This window comes from Carassius carassius, chromosome 30 (genome assembly GCF_963082965.1).
Source record: "Carassius carassius chromosome 30, fCarCar2.1, whole genome shotgun sequence".
In the NCBI taxonomy this organism is placed as follows: Eukaryota; Metazoa; Chordata; class Actinopteri; order Cypriniformes; family Cyprinidae; genus Carassius; species Carassius carassius.
In genome coordinates, this window is record NC_081784.1 from 14,773,926 (window position 1) to 14,788,922 (window position 14,997).

At 42.2% G+C, this 14,997-nt stretch overlaps 1 pseudogene; it reads left to right on the plus strand.

The window, feature by feature from the left end:
* Positions 1 to 6,934: 6,934 nt before the first annotated feature.
* On the plus strand, positions 6,935 to 11,948 carry LOC132110322 (centrosomal protein of 68 kDa-like; annotated as a pseudogene).
* Positions 11,949 to 14,997: the final 3,049 nt, after the last annotated feature.

Sequence of the window (14,997 nt, forward strand, 5' to 3'; positions counted from 1 at the left end):
GTGTTATTTCGCCAAACTCGATATCGATCTTAAAAAAGAGAAAAAAAGAGACTTCTTCAGAATATATTCTAAGTCAACAGTGTTACTAAGAGTATCAGATCTTTTACAACGAGAAACCTACCAAACTTGGCATATCCAAGAAGCGTGGGTATTCGTTGAAGATTTCAGTCAATGTAGGAGTTGCCTTTGATATCCACGATCTGCGCCTGGTGTATGTATTCTCCATTGCGGATTTGATTGAAGGAATGTTCTCTGCAGAGGGCCTGAGTCGTTTCATCAGGGTGATCCACTCACCGGTCCCACTGCTCTCCCCCTGTGTCACGGCTTACGCTGCTGGAAGGAACACGGAGCCGAGGGATAAACGAAACAAGGATTTATTAAATCAAACATAGGCAAGGTAAGTAGCAAATAACAGGTGGCAAGTGGCAAGTGGCAAGTAACAGGTAACAAGTGGACAATTAGACAAGTTGACAAGTAACAAGTAGACGAGTAGACCCGACCAAACAGAACTGAAAGGACAAGGCTTTTATACAAGGGATAATGGGGAAACACAGGTGGATGGCATGACTAAATTAACAGGGACATGGAACACATGCGGAAATGACTAGACACACCTGGGAACTAATCAAACCACACACGGAAGACAGAAACTGGGTCACAGGGGCAAAAACAGACAAAATGAGTCCAGGTGTGTGACAGTACTCCCCCCTCCCGGTAGGTGCGTCCTCGCACCGTAGAAACAACAAAGGGAGGCGTGGGTGGGAACTTGGGAGGAGGTTCCGGTGGAGGACAGCCTCCCAGGAGGGGGCCAGCAGACAGGGACCACAGAGGAAGGAGCCAGGGAGGAGATGACGGAGGGAGGAGCCAGGGAGGAGACAGGAAGGATCTGAAGCAGGAGGTACCCAGCAGGACCCAGGCCACAGCCATAACGGCCCAAGGTGGGGCCGACGGTGGAAGGAGCCATGGAGGAGGAATGGTCACCGACTCCAGGGACTCGACCCACGGCAACGGAGCAAGTGGAGGAGGAGCCCGAGGTGGAGACGGAGAGCCGAAGAGCCAGGGTGACGGGGAGGAGCCGGAGGTCCTAGGCAGAACTGATGGCTCTGGTGACTGACGCGGCGATGTGGATCCGGAAGGCCGCGGTGAGGCCAGAGTGACCGAGGACTGAGGTGTAGCCGAGGGGATGAAGGAGCCTGACGGAACCGGAGGGACGGAGGGATGAGGCGAAGCCGGAGGAGTGGAGTCCCGAGGCATAGGATGGACGACGCCAGACCAAGGCGGAGCCGGAGGGACGAGGGAGCCAGGCAGAGCCTGCGGACTGCCGGGCCACGGCGGAGAGGAAGGAGCTAGGAGCCATGGTGGAGCCGACGGGTCAACGGGCCGAGGCGGAGTCCAGGGCTCAGAGGCTGGAGGCGGAGGTGAGGGAGACGCCGACCAAGGCGTCGCTGGAGGATGGTGGTCCCGCTGAGCTCGCACCACAATGATGGTAGGCTGAGGGCGAGCAGAGGGGCAGCCAGACGACAGCGGAGGAGGAGGCAGGAGTGGGTGGGAGGGTGGGAATTTTGGAGGAGCAGGCATTGGAGTAAGCTCTGGGGCTGGAGCCCTTCCTGGGCTTAACGGAGGATCAGGAGCCCGTCCTGGGCTTAACGGGGGTTCAGGAGCCCGTCCTGGGCTTAACGGGGGTTCAGGAGCCCGTCCTCGGCTTAACGGGGGATCAGGAGCCCGTCCTGGGCTTAAAGGAGGATCAGGAGCCCTTCCTGGGCTTAACGGGGGTTCAGGAGCCCGTCCTGGGCTTAACGGGGGTTCAGGAGCCCGTCCTGGGCTTAAAGGAGGATCAGGAGCCCGTCCTGGGCTTAACGGAAGATCAGGAGCCCTTCCTGGGCTTAACGGAAGATCAGGAGCCCGTCCTGGGCTTAACGGAGGATCAGGAGCCCGTCCTGGGCTTAACGGAGGATCAGGAGCCCGTCCTGGGCTTAAAGGAGGATCAGGAGCCCGTCCTGGGCTTAACGGGGGAACAGGAGCCCGTCCTGGGCTTAACGGGGAATCAGGAGCCCTTCCTGGGCTTAACAGAGGATCAGGAGCCCGACCTGGGCTTACAGGAGGATCAGGAGCCCGTCCTGGGCTTAACGGAAGATCAGGAGCCCTTCCTGGGCTTAACGGGGGTTCAGGAGCCCGTCCTGGGCTTACAGGAGGATCAGGAGCCCGTCCTGGGCTTAACGGAAGATCAGGAGCCCTTCCTGGGCTTAACAGAGGATCTGGTATAGGTGAATTGGAAACCCCCTCATTTTGACCCATTTGGCGCTCCACATTTTGCTCCCTCGTGGTGGGCAGTGTCGCCGGCTCTCGCACCTCGTCTGACGGGTTGCTCTCTGGCTCTCCGTCATCGGTGAGCTTGGGCTTATGCCTCGTACCGTGGGGAGATTGTAGGCTGGGCTCTGGGTCCAGAGTGGACCTGGCGAGATCCTCCATTGGGCCGACCGTGAGAGGTGACCCATTTCTCACCAGATTCCACTCTATGAATGCGGCGAAATCCTCCCGAGGACCATCTTCGGGCGACAACGCGACAGCGCGTGGTCCGGGTAGCTGGTGGCATTAGCTAGCACGAGAAACCGTCTAGTATGGTCCAGCAGGAGGAGGAGGTATTCGGGGCGATAGAGGGGATCCATGACACACTACGGAAAGAAAAAGACTGTGAAAAAACGGAAAACAAAACGGAGAGAAAACACGCAGTTTTTAACTTTTCAGGTCGGGTCTTCTGTCACGGCTTACGCTGCTGGAAGGAACACGGAGCCGAGGGATAAACGAAACAAGGATTTATTAAATCAAACATAGGCAAGGTAAGTAGCAAATAACAGGTGGCAAGTGGCAAGTAACAGGTAACAAGTTGACAAGTAACAAGTAGACCCGACCAAACAGAACTGAAAGGACAAGGCTTTTATACAAGGGATAATGGGGAAACACAGGTGGATGGCATGACTAAATTAACAGGGACATGGAACACATGCGGAAATGACTAGACACACCTGGGAACTAATCAAACCACACACGGAAGACAGAAACTGGGTCACAGGGGCAAAAACACACAAAATGAGTCCAGGTGTGTGACACCCTGGTCCTGCTCCGATCTTGCTGCTGTGTCTAGGGCTGCAACAATTAATCAATTGTTGTTGACCTTAACAGTAAATTAATTGCCAACTTTGTTGATAATCGATTAATTGGTTGTGTATTTTTTTTAGTAAAATACATAAAACTTCTTATTGTAGCTTCTAAACTTGAATATTTTCAGATTTACTCGATTTACTCCTCTATGACAATGAACTAAATATTTGGTGTGTGGACAAAACAAGGCATTTGAGGACAAAATCTTGGGCATTGGCAAACAATGATATACATTTTTTCACCATTTTATTGATCAAACTAGTCAATTAATCGAGAAAATAATGGGAAGATTAATCGACTATGAAAATAATCGTTAGTTGCATCCCTACCTGTGGCACACCCTTTGTTGCGTTTTGTGTAACGCCGCTGACCTGCTTCAAGCTTTCGCCGAATGTTACGCAGCCTCATCTCCAAGAAGCCAGAATGAGACGATGGATCATAAAAATGCTCCTGAAGACATGAGAACAAAATTGAGCACCTACATAAACAGTCTAATGACATAAAGTAAATTTTTTATCAAGACACATTATATGCTACATGACAACTGTCAAGGGATGACAAAAGACACCTGCAAAACATTTACTTTCAGAGTTTTAAACACAAATTTGGCTGTTGTTTTGGCCTTTTACTTACAAATCCATCTCCATTGCCGTCAATATGAACCCTCAAGGATGGGAAAGTTGTGATTATACCCTTTGCAAGGGCGAGCTCTTCAGCACTTGGTGGGTAACTGTAGGGGGACAGAGAAGAGAAAAATCCACAGATACTTAATTCCAATCAGGCCAGAAATGTTGCCATTTTAGCTTCAGTGTCGAGTTTATATAGGCTAGTTTACACAGTGCTGAGTTTATATACTTACAATCCATGCTTCTCCACCAACTGACTTATGCATACTTTGACAAGATGTCTCCTGGACTCAATTGTAAGTGTTCCTGTTCTTTTGTGTTCCTCAAGTATCTCTGGTTTTTTGCTCTGAAGTAAAGACTGCAGGCCTCCCGGTTCATCTGGCACTGGAACATGCTATATTTATGAAAGCAGAGGGAAATGGAGGTGACTTTTACCTTAAAAATACTATTATGTTCAGTAGAACCCAGATATTTTTGTTTTGTGCCCCTTTAATTCAATTGAAATGTAAAGAAACTAATAATATGTTGAAAGACAAACATGTTGACAGAGGGCCAACATGGTATGTTACTTATTGCATTGGAGTTGCATTAATTTAAGGTTAACGTTACTTGGTACATGGAACAATACAGTGACATGAATTTCAAATCCTACTTCCCAGTCCTAACAGAGCCCTAAACAACACACAACAATGCATTTACAGTTTCAAAACAAAATACCTGTATTTGACAGGCCTCTCCAGCATTTGTTTGGTGCTGTGGTGCTTCTAAGCTTGTTATGAATATTTGAAATCTGTCAAAGTTCTGGATTTCTACGTTTCTGTCAACATCAACAAACTCTTTGAAATCACTATTGTGTTTTTGAACTCTGTTAAAAGCAAAACCTGGTTGCTTTGACATGGCTGTATTAATGAGATGTTCAGCACTGTTAACAGTGTAAATTTTTCTTGAGCACTCTTTTTCATGTTTAAACAGAGTAGCCAGAACTTTGACAGTTTCAGATTCAAGAGCAAGGTCCTGGGGAAAAAGAGAAAAGGTGGGAAATTATATTTACTCTTTATGTATAGTGTGCTGTGTGTGTATAAATATCAATACACTTATGTCTCGCTGAAATGCTGCAGAGACGCTGTGCGGGAAGCACGTGACATAAGACAAGGCCAACTATTGGCTATTCGCTACTTCTCCTGCTGTACTGGCTGAGTAAACCCTCCGGTGGCTCATTACTGCCACACTTTGGTCACCGCAGATTTAAAATATGCACTAAATGAGCCGCTTACGGCAAATAAGTTATTTAGCAACTAATCGATGACTAAATTAGTTCACAACTATTTTAATAATCGATTAGTTGTTTCAGCTCTAGTTGTGAAAAGTTCAGAAACTCGCTGTGCTCGCTCGCCACCCGGCGAAAAAGAGAGAAAGAAAAAGCATGAGAAAAAGACGTTGTCCGTCGCTGTCTGGGGGATAGCGTTAACTAGCCAGTTCACCACGTTACCAACAGTGAAATTGACTCCCGCGCCCCGCGGGAATACCGAAAATGTGTCACCCTCTAGTCCAGAAGCAGCCATTGCTTGTTCCCTCTCGTGAATGCATTAGTAGCTAACGTTAATGTAAAATGGCGGCGACGCTGACGCAGCAACGATTGAAATATCTGCTAACATTTAACGGCATCGCGGGTCAGAATAATGTGCTCACAGCAACATGGAGTCAGTGTTAAGCGCTGCGCCGATTCATAGTCCACGTGATGTGTGTGATCTAACGTTAACAGGCACGCGGTAGCTTCAAAGGTGCACACCGCCACCTACTGTGATGGAGTGTGAAAAGAATGAACTAATTTCTATATCCTATAATATAACCCACACTTCTTGATGAATTTTATGACTACATTTATCTGTTTCCTTGAATTTGAACTATCATTTAATATATTAGTTATATTGAATTCCCGGCAACCTACTGCTTGAAGATCTTCCTTAAGAATCCTCCTTTCTTCTTCATATGCTTTACATTCCTTAAAAACATGTTCTACCGTCTCATCTACCCAACAAACCTCACATAAACCTGTGTTGTGCTTCCCTATAATGTGTAAAGTGTAATTTAAATTAGAATGTCCTGTTCGTAAATGTGTAAAAATAATTTGTTCTCTTCTACTTAAATTGAGACTTATTTTGCTTTTCTTTACCGTTTTTTGAATCCTATAAAAATACCGCCCCTTATGACATGTATCCCAATCTGTCTGCCATTTTTTATTGCACGCTTCTAAAATTAACTGTTTACCTTCTGATCTACTGAGTGATATGTTTATATTTGGTTCTTCCATTTTTAATGATTTTTTTGCTACTTTGTCTGCTTCCTCATTCCCTTGAATTTCCACGTGTGCTGGTACCCACATAAATCGAATTATAATTCTCATTTGTTTTAAACTGTACAACCTGATCATGATTTCTATTAAAATGTCAGTTCTATTTGTTTCGAAGGATTGTAGACTGTTAAGAACAGCCATTGAATCAGTACATATTATTACTTTATCAGGTCTAACTTCATAGACCCACTCAAGTGCCATTAAAATCCTTACATCGGTCTCTATGTCTGACTGCATCGTTATTCCCACGCATAGTGACTGAGTAAAAAGGGCGGACGGAAACAGCGTTTCAAAAAGACAGTGGCGCATGATGTGATTGGGCGACACAGAAACAGCCGTTAATCTCATAAATTCGATATAAAATTGGTAAGAATATATTTGTTTTTCGTCATGATTTTTATTAATTGTACAACGTTTCATATCTACCAGATAAAATATGTGTATTTATTTCCTCTGCCAACACAAATGTTTTCCCACCAGTAAATAACACATGTATGGTGTCAAATTATCCAGAGCGGGAGAAAAAAAAAAGTACACATTGTGTGCTAAAATCTACACAACATGTGTCAAAATGCTATCTACACAGTCACATGTGTTGTTTTTTGACACATCTCTTTTTGCAGTGCACTTATCACAGAGCCTTGTGTGGTGATTCAAGCCTTTGCTTTGCAGTGTTTAATACACAGTGTGGTTATGACCTTTAGCTGTTGCTCTGGACAGATGAGGAACCACAGAATCTGGATGTGTTGCTATGGCTCTCGGAGTTGACAAGGCCTTATCAGACACTTCCTTGCAAATGGAGAACAAGAGCTATGGGAAGTGGAAGACCAGGATCCCAGAGTTAATTCGCAGCGGTCACACTAGAAACCTCAGTCACCAGGAAGTTGGGAGGACAAGGCCTGCAAATGTCCAGCACGCCAAGGACTCAGACAAAGAGAGGAGTGACTGCAAAAAGACGGTCACAATGGCACCTATTTCCAGTTATATGACAGAGAAAAGCCTCTATATCATGAGAAAACCACTGACCTCCACTCAATGGCAGGAGCCCATCCTGAAGAACTCATCTACACATGAAGACTCAGACAGTGTAAGAATCTAACTAAACAAGTCTCAGTGAGCTGCTTAGGATTTTTTTACTGAATTTCCAAATTTGTACTGAATTTTGCATCTGAAGTGGTTTTGAGCACAAAAACATCATTTTAGAATGATCTTTGAAGGACCATGTGACACGGAAGACTGGAGATTAATCTTTGCCAGAGTTATTTTAAATTATAATAATATTTCACAATGTTATGGTTTTAACTGTATATTTAATCAAAAGCAGCCTTCGTGAGCACAAAAACAAAAAAATGTATAAACCAAATTTATATTAAAAAACAAACTTTTTAAATGGTATAATGTAGGGCTGTAGCTATCGAATATTTTAGTAATCGAGTATTCTACCAAAACTTCTATCGATTAATCGAGTAATCGGATAAAATGTGTTTTTGCTTAATTATATTGACGCGATATTGAAAATCTGATGGGTAGAATAAAATGTAAGGACACCGGACTTTTATTTGGACGGGTTGACGTACCTTTACAGTTCTGTGTATGTGATGTGATGCTAGTTTTACTTAAACGGTCAAATGCTCATGAAGTGACTGTCAGAGCAGTTCTGGAGATGTTGTTAATGTGTCCACGTCCGAATTTAGTGAGACAGCAGATGCTGAAATTACCGCGAGCGTCACGCGCACTTCAGTGTGTGTTAATAAAGGAAGACGCCCTTCTGCTCCATTCATTAACAGAGGCACGCAGAACATGCAGGACTTATATTTAAATAGACTGTTCCGGCTTAATATTTACAGATATTAGTCCATATCGTGATTTGATGGAAGTGCAATGACCTATTTTTGATTAATTCATTCAAAATTTGGCAAATTTCCATGCCATTCCGCGTTTAACTGTAAATTCCGTTTTTATGACTGGATTCCGCGATTCCATCCGCGTTTTCTGCATCGCGGAAATCATAGGGACCTAGTTGTGGTATGCCAGCTCTATCTTGCAATGGACACACGCCACAACGTTCTCTTTAAGTTTGCCCGCGCCCTCAAATCAAAACACTGCTGACTCCTTGCAGTATGCGACTTCGGACAGAGCGCTTGTGTCTTCTTCCGCTTTGTGGGTGACGTAAACGCGTTGTCACATTTAAAAAAATCATTGCAAAAAGAACCTGACGTGAGATTTAAAATAAATTAAAAGAGGCTTCGAGGCAGAGGAATTTGCCTCGATCATTTTTTGTAATCGAGTTACTGGAGTTACCTGAGGAATCATTTCAGCCCTAGTATAATGTACCAGCAATTAAGCATAGACTACTATGCTTAATTATAGGAGCCAATGGCTCCCTGGTCATGTTTTAGTCTGCAAACCATGATTTCCTATTACCTTTTTATGTCTATTTTTCCACAGATCAGTTACAAAGTTGATTCCCCTAAAGAAAAGGACAAAAGTCTGTCTAAACAGTCATTCAGGAGTATCCCAGAAGATTCTGCACATAATAAATCCTCCCTGCCATTATCCAGAGAAGACCAGGATACCTCCATGAGCATATCAGACCTCAGACTGTGGTCATGTGATGAGGATCCTATTTTTAACTCTGCCAAATGCAGACTGTCCAGTCCTCTTTTAGCTTCTTTGAGCCTCACAGCACCCCCAGTGCAATCCACTCCTAGAAGCACTTCTTACTTGTCCAATCATATGTCTCATTTCACTGGAAGGATAAAAACAAGACCAGGTGAGATGATGGACAGAGGAAGAGATTCTCTTCTTAACACAGGCTCTTCTCACTCTTACAGTAAGAAACATCGAGATGGGTTTAAACACATGTCGCCTTATCAGGCCAACTACTGGTCCTGTGCCATCCCCAACTCTATGCCACCCTCTCCAAACCGCAAATCCTCCAACTGGGATCCTGAAAAGGAGTACCAGGAGCTCCTGGACTACACGTACCCTCTGAGACCCAACATGGCTGGTACATGGGGTTCATCAGATGTTGATCTTCTCTTGCGAGCTGATCCATTGTTGCAAGACTCAAGCATTGAGTTGGACCGTTCTTCCACTCTGTCCAGTTTAAACCTGTCCTATACAGGGAGTCGACAGGAATGGTATAGCCCAGGAGCAGCTCAAAGGTCAACTGAGTTTTGTGCTCTAAACAAATCACATTCTAAGTCCTTAGCTGGCATCATGTCCAGTAGCCTGTACTCTTCACTAGACCAAGCTGGCTTGTCAGTTGAGAGTCTGGACTGCGATGGGAAGCCAAGGGGCCATTATCGTAAATTTGGCATCTTCTCTACATTCAGACCTGTCCACACATTCATTCGTTCAACACAAATCCTTCCTCATCCTAATTTGCAGGACGAGTTGTACGAAGAGTACCTTCGCCTACCAGAACGTCTACAAGAACTTCAGGTGCTTTCACAGCAGCTTAGGGACATAAGTAACCAGATAAGCCAAACAGTCATCACCAGCTGGGAATCCCTAGAGAGCGAGATCACCTCAGTCAGATCACCAACGGCTCAAGTGGGAAAGCGGGAACCATTCATGGAAGAAAGGGGTGATGAAGATGTTGAAGCAGAAGGGGAATGTGTTTCTGAGGTTAATTTAGAGAATGCAAAGGAGACTGGTTCCAGAATCCAAATAATTAAACAAAAAAAAAAAGTAAGAGGAACCTGAGGGAGGTGGAAGCTGTTATAGATCAGCTGAGCAGATTGTCAATGTCAGAGCTTCAGAGGACAATACAAACAGACCAGAATGAAAATGAGACCAAGGAGTCACTAATGCAGCACATTCAGGTGACTAGATGTTTCTGTTGTGATTGTGAAGTCCTGATATGGGTGAAAATTTATGAGAACTATTACATTCTTTCTCAACAGGCATTTTGCTCGAACCTAGAAAAGCTGATTCAGTGGCTGCACAAGGTGGTAGAGAAAGTAGAGGTTCTTTCTCCTCCCATGGTTGCTTTGGAGAGCGTCAAAGCCTCCTTGGCTGACTATAAGGTTTGTAAACTACTCTACCATTCAAAGTTTGAAGTCAGTAAGATTATTACTAATATTATATGTTTTTATTGAAAGAAAGTAAGATGTTTGTTCATCAAGGATGCGTTAATGTATTAAAAGTGACGGAAAAGGCATATATAATGCTACTTATTATTATTTTGAATAAATGTTCTTCTGGACTTTCAGTTCACTAATGTATCCTGGAAAAGATATATCCCAGTTTCCACAACAAATTCAGTTTCCGCAGCAAAGCTGTTTTTAAAATTGATAATAAAAGAAACATTTATTTAGCACAAAATCAGCATATTAGAATGATTTCTGAAGGATCATGTGACACTGAAGACTGGAGTAATGATGCTGAAAATTCAGCTTTGCTATTCAGATAGAAAACAATTAATTTAAATTGTAATAATATTTCACAATATTACTGTTTGCTGTATTTTTTGTTAAATAATGCAGCTTTGGTGAACATAAGAGTTTTTTTTTTCCAAACACATTTAAAGGGGACATAACACACAGTTTCTACCAATCTAATGTTAATCTTGAGTACCTATTGAGTAGTATTGCATCCTTCATATCTCTGAACTTTAGTTCTATCAGATTTATAAAAGACAGATACAGCTTTGCGCTTCTCTCAGAAAACAGTAGAGCTGGAGAGTCACGAAGATGCACAGCTTTTGCATAGGGATCATCTAAAAGCGGTGACATCGACATGAATAAAACCAGAATGAAAACTTCTCAAGCAAGTCCTGTGCAGTGCGGCTAATGACTTGCGTAACCCGAACGAAGCACATTGATGGGCTTCTCTTGCTCTCGCTCTGGTTAATGTGTGCGTGCACTCTTCTTTGGCCATGTTTATCATGAGAATCCAACTTTTTTAACAGTGTAAATAAGTCAGAATGTTTTAAATAGCATTAGACCTCCCCTTTAGATAAAAATCTTACCGACCCTAACATTTCTGAATGGTAGTGGTAGAAATTAAAAACTGTTTTACAAAAGAAGTTCATTCAAAAAGCACACAACTACTGCATAATATTTTTCAGAGTTTTCAGGAAGAAGTTCAAGCTCATAAGCCCCTAACAGCAGATGTTCTGCAGACCGGAGAGATGCTTTTGCATTGTATGAATTCAGCCTCTCCTTGCGAGTCGTACTACCTTTATCAAACTATAATGCAAAAAGAAAATATCATTTAAAAAATCTCTATACTATTCCGCTGCTGTACTGAATATTGAATTGGCACGACTACTTTGAATGGAAGGGAGAAGCTGCATTCTGTTACTAAACCATCTGCAGTGGCTCTGGAGCTGTGAAGTGGTGAAATAAAATTTTACATATTACATGAAACATTAGATATTTTTTATCTTCCAAATCAATATAATGCCCTCTTTGTTGCATTTGGTATACTTCTACAAGTATTTACCGCTTCTCAGTTTTAGCCGTTGTGCTGCGTAACCCAATACTCATTTACATCGGACAGAAACAGGAAACGCTCTGCTTGGAGAATGCAGCCATGCATGCTTAACTTAGAGAGCCGTGCTGTTGCCTAGCATGCTTCATTTCTGAATTCACATCAAGCTGCACATTATTAGTCTGTAGTTGTTCTCATACTGCTGCTAATATTTTTTTCCTGATTCCTCAGTTCTGAAAGACGCACTGGTGCTGGTAGAGGGGCAGTCTAACACACTTAAAACTCATTCAGAGTATCTTTGCTCTTCTATTCTGTCAGCCATGGACTGCCTCACTGACCCTGGATCTGAGGAAGCATCTGGTAAATGATCTACTATTTTGTATAGTGCCCTCTAGTGTCATCACATGGTTAGAGCATGTGAAATGAATTGTAAACGCTGATATAAAGATCACTACTTCCATTAGTCACCTTGACTGCAGCCTCTTTTGATTATTAAAAGTGCAGCATCATCAAGTAGTTTCTCACTCCTTCTCCACAGAAGCAGTTTCTGAGAATCATTAGGAATCTGAGAAGGTGAACGTCTGGTCTTCACTGATACGTCCTTTTTGGTGTTTTCACATCATGGATGAAAAACAGCTCTTACTTGATATATGTCACCATTATTTTTGTTGGGTTTTTTTGTCCACACAATGAAAGTCAATGGGCACCAATGTTGATTACTAACATAGTTCAAAATATCTGTTTTTCTATTCCATAAAAGAAAGAAAGCTTTGAATGATATGAGGGTGAGTAAATGATGACAGAATAAGAATTTTGGTTGAACTATCTCTTTAAAGGGAGAAAAGTGTGTTAATATCAAGTAAGCAAAATGCAATAATAATAATTGTGGAAATTAAAGCATATTGTGGATTCAGCTGAATGAATATGATGGCAAACTAAAAACCTCTGCAGAGATCACAGATTGATGTGTAACTTTTTTTGCATTGAAGAAAAAAAAAATTCAACAATAAACATTCTACTTTTTGATAGTTTTCTTGTATTTTTGGTTAATAGATAAAAGTAAAATACAAAAGATTGTGCATGTTTTGGTAAGGATACTTAATTAAATGCAAAATGAAAATGTATGCACAATGTATTCATGTATTACCATTCATACATACAGAATCATATACAGTACCGCAAGCAGCAATACGGGGCCAAGCCTCAAAGGTGCAGCAAGCATAGCAACCACTGCTACAGCAAGTAAAGCAAGCCAAACAATCACAGAAAACTCTTTAAAGTACTTACATTTACATTTATTCATTTAGCAGACGCTTTTATCCAAAGCGACTTACAGATGAGGACAGTGGAAGCAATCAAAAACAACAAAAAGAGCAATGATATAAGTGCTATAACAAGTCTCAGTTAGGTTAACACAGTACACGTAGCATGGGATTTTAAATAATATAATAAAAAAATTTAAAAAACGAAATAATAAAAAAAGAATAGAGCAAGCTAGTGTTATAGATCTTTTCACATACACATACAATTGCATAATAAATGAAAAGAAAATAGAATACAAAAAGATTAGAAAGGTAGTTAGATTTTTTTTAAGAATAGAATTAGAAAACTTATCTTACTTAATAATACAATACTTCATACTGAACAGTCAAAATCTTTACAATGTGCATCTCAAAAGCACAAAACACTCTTAAGATTGAATCCAGTGTGACCCTCAATCTGAAAGTTTCAGGGCCAGTGGCTTAACAATGTGCACCACTCAGTTGATGCACATTCAACAGGCTGCTTAGGAGAGCTTTCAGTGCGAGAATGAGTACCTGAAAACATTACTTAACATGATGACCAGATTAGAATGCTACTGAGCTAACTAAATGCTAACGTAGTTTACGGTTAACCTGACAGCTAAAGAGCCACATTAGATAGAATGGCAACCAAATGGTTTATCAAATAGTTTAAAAGATATTGCAATTTATGGCAACTTTTTAAATGGCAGAAAAGCGGCTGGTCTGTCCCTGGCCAAATCAATATCAACAGATTCTGCATGACCCAAGGAATCCAAAGATCATGATTTTCTGACTAACTGTTCAAAATTTACTAGCAAAAATAGCCATTTGTCATATCTTATGATCCATAGGATGGTGATGTTGCCAAATTTGACATGGACCCTCAGATCATGGGGTTGATAAAGCCTTCCATGTTTGGTTTCGATTGATCAAAGTTTGGCTAAGATACAGCCTCTGAACCAGTTTTGGGTCAACATTAAGTTCACATCACTTTTTTGTTTTTCACCAGTAGAGCCTAAATTTCTGGTCAATTATTTCTGTGCAGCTTGGTCCAAAGATCATCTATGCTAATTCTCATAAGAATTGGACAAAATTTGGAAGAGTAGCGACACAATGGAATCTTAAAATAGCCATTACCGTAATTGGCAGAGTCCTAATGTACATGTCCTTCTAAAAAAATTAGCATATTGTGATAAAGTTCATTATTTTCCATAATGTAATGATAAAAATTAAACTTTCATATATTTTAGATTCATTGCACACCAACTGAAATATTTCAGGTCTTTTATTGTTTTAATACTGATGATTTTGGCATACAGCTCATGAAAACCCAAAATGCCGGTCTCAAAAAAATTTCCATATTTCATCCGACCAATAAAAGAAAAGTGTTTTAATGCAAAAAAAAGTCAACATTCAAATAATTATGTTCAGTTATGCACTCAATACTTGGTCGGGAATCCTTTTGCAGAAATGACTGCTTCAATGCGGCGTGGCATGGAGGCAATCAGCCTGTGGCACTGCTGAGGTGTTATGGAGGCCCAGGATGCTTCGATAGCGGCCTTAACCTCATCCAGAGTGTTGGGTCTTGCGTCTCTCAACTTTCTCTTCACAATATCCCACAGATTCTCTATGGGGTTCAGGTCAGGAGAGTTGGCAGGCCAATTGAGCACAGTAATACCATGGTCAGTAAACCATTTACCAGTGGTTTTGGCACTGAACAGGTGCCAGGTCGTGCTGAAAAATGAAATCTTCATCTCCATAAAGCTTTTCAGCAGATGGAAACATGAAGTGCTCCGAAATCTCCTGATAGCTAGCTGCATTGACCCTGCCCTTGATAAAATACAGTGGACCAACACCAGCAGCTGACATGGCACCCCAAACCATCACTGACTGTGGGTACTTGACACTGGACTTCAGGTATTTTGGCATTTCCTTCTCCCCAGTCTTCCTCCAGACTCTGGCACCTTGATTTCCGAATGACATGCAAAATTTGTCCAAAAGTCCAGTGCTGCTTCTCTGTAGCCCAGGTCAGGCACTTCTGCCGCTGTTTCTGGTTCAAAAGTGGCTTGACCTGGGGAATGCGGCACCTGTAGCCCATTTCCTGCACACGCCTGTGCACGGTGGCTCTGGATGT